This window comes from Rhinolophus sinicus, linkage group LG03, assembly GCF_036562045.2.
Source record: "Rhinolophus sinicus isolate RSC01 linkage group LG03, ASM3656204v1, whole genome shotgun sequence".
NCBI classification, from domain to species: Eukaryota; Metazoa; Chordata; class Mammalia; order Chiroptera; family Rhinolophidae; genus Rhinolophus; species Rhinolophus sinicus.
Window position 1 is genome coordinate 156,466,858 of NC_133753.1, and position 5,942 is coordinate 156,472,799.

A 5,942-nucleotide genomic window follows, 5' to 3' on the forward strand; every position below is an offset into this window, starting at 1 on the left:
AATTGGAAGGGGGAGGGAGGGGGGGAAAGAGGGTGGGTGGGGGGAGATCTTCTGTAGACAAATTTTGAAATAAATGCTCTGAGTGTTTGCTTGGCCCTCCTCCTTTCCTCCCCTCATCCAAACTTTCCTATCTTAGAAATCATCCCTGCAGGTTTATAACCACTTCAATTGCAATTAACAAAAATTCCAGCTCAAAATGGCTTGGACAATAGAGGAAAGTTTTCAGATCAATTACTAGAAAATCCAGAAACAGAGCAGGTTTCAAACTTGTTTCTATCCCAGGCTCAAACAGTGGGGCCGGGGCCTGTTTGGTCTCTCATTCCTTTCATCCACCTTCTCAGTGTCGTCTCCATTCTTAGAGTGTCCTTTCCCAATGAAGATCTCGGGATAAATGCTTCCCAATTTACATCCAAAGAGAAGCATGTTAGAAATTGAGGTAAGGTAGCGAGATGACATAGTGGCCAAAATGATATCGAAAGGTCCAAATTCTGCCTTGACCTAGTAAGCCTTGCCCTTCATTTTCATCACCACCACCCCCATCCCTCACCTCCAGCTTTGCGGTTTTCTTTGGGACATCTGTATACAGGACAATGGGAACCAGAAAATAAAACTGCACTTTACCACTTGCCAGGTACACATCGCCAACAAAACAGAGTTCCCTGGTGAATGCAAAAAGAGTCCTTGATGTAGGCTTAAGGCTTCAGGATGGTCTTTCCCTTCCAGCCACCAAGTGAAATGTCACAAGAACTCCCAAATACTTAAATGTTTCTGTGAGAAGAGGATAAATATCTTACCTTGCTGGCAACCCCTAGCTGACTTCTCCCATTAGAAAATGTGGCTCCTTCAGTGTTCTGAAATCTGACCAAGTCATTTCAGTGTTACTTCCTTTTAGGGAAGCACATTATTATTGGGCAGTGCCTCCGAGGCTCAGAAGCTATTTCTTCCTAGAAGGAGCTTTCTAGCTTTGTAGGTGGAATGGATGATGTTTCTTATGCTACAACTAGGACAGGAATCGTAACCCAAAGACTATCTTTACATCACCATTCTGGGGAAACATGATGTTAAACAGGTCAACTCTACTTGATTTTTCCAGAGCGAAGTAACTGACAAACTCCATATGGATTTGTAGTACAGAAATTGGTTGAAAAAAATCTCTGCAAGATGATTCTGATCTTCACACCGAAGTTATTCAGACCTTAGAGGCTATTACCTATTGGGTAACTCTAAGAAAATCACTTCTCTGCCTTGGCTTTTGTTTTCTGATTTACACTTTGGGTGAAGGTGGGGTTGGCTGAACCCTAAAGCTTTTTTCAGAGGTCTCAAATATTGAAAAGGAAGGGTATTTATATATAAATGTGGATTTGAGTATTGTCTGTTAAGAAGTAACGCTTGTTTGTGCACTACCTTGTTTTACAATAGAGGTAAGGCTACTATTACTTTTTAAGCTCAACAGAGAAGACACTAAATCATATATAGCACCTTATGTTAAGAAGATCTTGGGTAAATATTTAGTAACAGTACTAATGGGGATGAAGTCACTCTCACTCAATGGTCCAGTAAAGAAATAAGATCTTGGTCACCAACTCAGGTATGTAAACTATTTTTATGCTATGTCTGAATTAATAACCCAAGTAATAAAAACAGGTTACAAAAGTAAATGTATTTGAATCTACAGAAATATTCTAATAATATTCTATATCCAACTTAGCTTTCGGCTTACCACGTACAAGGTGAAAATGTTCCATCGCGCTCATTTTTTCTTTCCTCAAAGAGTATATTACTCTTTCACCTCTCAGCATAAGCTGTCATCAATATGTCCTGCGTCTAGGGCTTTTTTCTCCGTTATTAGTTTTTTGGGTTTTTTGTTTGTTTGTTTTTTAATAAGCCATGGGTACAGTGAAATAAGCATGAGATCAAAGAATTAAATTCAGGCACCAATTCTCCTACTTTAATAGGTGTGTGACCTAGGCAAGTGACTTCTCTAATATAAAATAAAGAGAATGATTACATTTACCTTACAAGGTTGTTGTGAAATTATTTTTATTTAGTCACACTTTATGCTCTTTCACAAAGGAGTTAAGAGAGCTGCCATAAATAATATAAGAATATAAGATGGCATAAGAAATGGGACTAAGAAAAGACGGGGGAAAAAAGACCTGGGATATAAAATGGAACTGGGAATTAAGTTAAAATAGTTCATCACATAAAGACCTAAATGTTTGCTAAAGATAAGCCACAAACTGGACAGCTATGGATAGTAAATGACATAATGACCAGAAGAATGCCTAGAAAGGTATCAAGCACTACATAATTGTTACTTGTTTTTGTGAAAAGAGCCCAGGCTTTGAAATCATGCCAATCTCAGTGTGACCACTGGTTCTGTGTTTTACAACTTCTCAGAACCTTGGATTTTCTCATCTATACAAGGAGAATGAATCCTACTTTTCAGGGTTGTGGAGCTGTGAAGTGCCTTGTGTATAGTGGGCAACCTGCCCCTTCTTTTTCCCTCCCTCTCTCCTCCTGTGAGAATTTTTTTGTAGTTCACTAAATTACACTCTGTTCATCCTCATTTTATTATAATAGGTACTAATAGCATAACAATACCCATATCAACCTCAGAGAATTGCATACATCTGTATTTGCTAGAAAACTGTTTCCTCTCAAGGTGTCAAGAATATTAACAAAACAGGAAAGCACCTTTAAAAACTTGCCCTGAAACACACACACAGAGCCATTAATGTCACATGCAATATAGCAGAGCTGATTTCTTGACAGAAGGTTAATTAGTGCTCTCCCATAGGATGGCATTGCTATAACTAAACCAATAACAAAGAGGAAAAAATACACCCCTGGGCAATTGAAGACATTCTGACAATAATGAGAAATGGCAATGGGCACTGGGTACCAAAGCTATTTTCCATTTGCTGTTATTTAATCATCATTGGCACAAGAAATCAAGTCCTCCCCTGCCAGATAACATCTGCTCCTGAGAGAGCCCTGTTTTGGACAGACAGCAGGTATTACAGCTTTATGCTAGGTCTTCCTTTACCTTCTCTTAGTAAAGGAAAGCAAGAAGCTCCAAATGGGAATGAAATCTTGTACCTGTGGTTATGCGGTACCATATATGACCTCCCCCGGTAAGGATATGATTAATAGCATCTGTTCTGCGACCTAATTATACTCAAATTCATGCATATTCATGACAGGGAGGGGAGGAGGGAAACTGCACACATTAGGAACCTACCTGCATGGGCAATTTCTCCTAAAGAAGAGTGCTAAATAAGACCCCTGCAAAGGCTTCTGTTCTGAGGGCTTGCGGACACCCGCTGACATGGCTAGAGGGCACATTTTTCTCTCCTCAGGTCAGGCCTGGTGGAAGTGCACAGTTTCTCCAGGCACAGATTCCTCAAACCCCTGGAGAGGGTCCAAGGAAGTGGTATTAGACAGTTTGGACCCACTGAAACACCCTTCAGAAAGGCTTGGGGTTGGGGGTTTCAAAATGCAAAGAACACAAGCAGTACCTTGTGTCACATATATTCCTACACCACCACGCCCTAAAGGTTGGGTATGTCAGGGAAAATGCAGCCTCCCAGCCCCTATGCATTCAAGACTCCACTGGGCTGAGAGGTGACCAGCAGTGTGCAGTCTAACCTTGAGTCAAACACCACCACCAACATCAAGACTCACCTGCGTATCTGGGAGCTTGTGGCTCAAAGCAACGGAGAAAAATAGGCCCAAACAGAGATGGCGGCTCAAGATATGTAAAAACTGTGCAAAAAGCCTTCGATCTGAGTTCTAGAGCACTATCAGCTAAGCCTTGTCTCTTGACATGATTCTGGAAGGTCACAGGTGTTAACAGGTCCTAGGACCTTTACCATGATCCTCCAACAGAAACTCAGGTGTGACTATGCAAGACCAAATGAAGAGTCGTACTTCTCACTCTAAAACTTGGCTCCGTGTGAATTTGGACACCCTGCTTTTCTTTGCAGAAACATTTCTGATTCTTCTTTGGCCATTTCCTGGACTCAACCTCATTTTCAGGGTAGCATATGAACCAGTGTTTGCCAAGCAAATAAAGGAGTCTGCTCAGAGGGAGCAGGTATGCATATGGTTATGGTTCCCTCAAAGACCAAGGACATTAGCAGACGTGATGAACGGGCTCTGTAACCTTGGACTGTATCTTCAGTGTCACTGAGAAGTCGTAAGTCGATGAGACTCCCAGATGGTTTCTCACCCATGACATTCAGAAAAGTTCACCTGTTTGGAAATAATTTATAAGAATCTTTACTGAGATGTGAGTTAAGGCAAGGTGTCAAAATGCTTCTAAAAAGCGGCAGAGTTCTGACATGACGGAAACACACCCTTAGCTAATTCTGGATAGTTTCCTAGAAATTTCAGTGTTTACACAATCAAGATGCATGAATTATTAAATTCAAATCTGTATGAGGAATACAACAGAAATTAAGATACAGTCAGTGACCTCTAGAAGCTTAAAACCTAGGTGAAAGAGTGAGTGATACAAAATGAACAGCCTGACTATGAGGCAGGATGTGATAAATGCCATAGGTGCTTCAGAAAATAGGGGCCTCTCTTGTCCAGCCATAGAAAAACAAGAAAACAAAACTGAGAGACCTATTACTCCATCTCTAAATAATATGAAACTCCTTCTACATACGCAAAAACATAAATTTTCTTATTCTTCATTAATGAGGTCCTAATCAATACACATTTCAAATCAATTATTCATTTTGTGGCCTCATTCTATTACCTTCTCAAGTAGCCACAGCTATAAATTCACCAAGATGACTAGGCCAGTTAAACAGATTACAAATGAGTTGTTCTAGTAGCATCATAAACCCAGATGGCAAAGCAAATCGTCAAGATGGGAAGTATTTGACATAGAATTTAATCTTGCTGTCTTATATTTAATGGACAGTGCTCGTGGGAGATATGCCAGACACTCTAAACGAGAAGTTCATTGATTGAACCTAACCTCAAAGTTTAAAAATATACACCATCAAGATAAAACCCATGTTGTGGGCCTAAACCAGAGACTATTTAGAACTCAATTTAGTACTTAGTAAATATGTATTGGTCATTGACTGAGAGAATACAATTGCCATTCACATCACATATTTTATCATCCAGGTTTGCCACAACCATTTATTATTTACTCCCCAAAAGAGCATGGCACATATGATCCAAGACATTAGAGATGGGAGGCTTATGGGTCCAACTTCTCTTAACTCCAGTGTATTTCACGTGCTCCTAAAAGCTGAATACTTGGAATGCATATGTGTCAATACACATGCTGAGCCCTCCCAACTTATAACATCATTCGTGCCATCCCATTTGCACTGACTTAAAACAAAACCACTACCAAGGAACATTTAAATAGTAAGCCCTCTTTCCTCTGTTCTTCCAACATCTGCATTCCCTCTTTTTACTCTGACCAAGGAATTCATTCATAACAAGGAATTTGATCGAGCTTTGTGGATGATTATGGACCTCAGATTGCTCACTTTTCACTAAGTTGGGATATAAAAATTAGGCCACTTATCTTTAGATATGCTAATTAAATGACTTCAACCTACTTTATCAAGAATGCATGACTGTTTGTCTTCCCTTCCTGCGATAAGCCCAGGAGCCCAATAATGCTGACTCAGCAGGGCATAGTCCTGCAGATCACCACATGGAAAGAAAAACACAAAATCAATCTTAGCATCCTCCATGGAATGGCCACCTGTACTGCTGCTGTTATTGCCAGATCCGTGACTTGCTGCTGTTGAAAAAAGCAGCTCAGCACCATTCTTGTCAACTGCTGGGACAGTGAAGAGAACAAGGCATGTCCCTCTCTGCACCGAGCCTGGGCGCCCCCACACCTTGATGCAGAATAAAGGCCTCACAGAGCTGTGGTGATCTCAGCTTGTGCCCACGTGGAC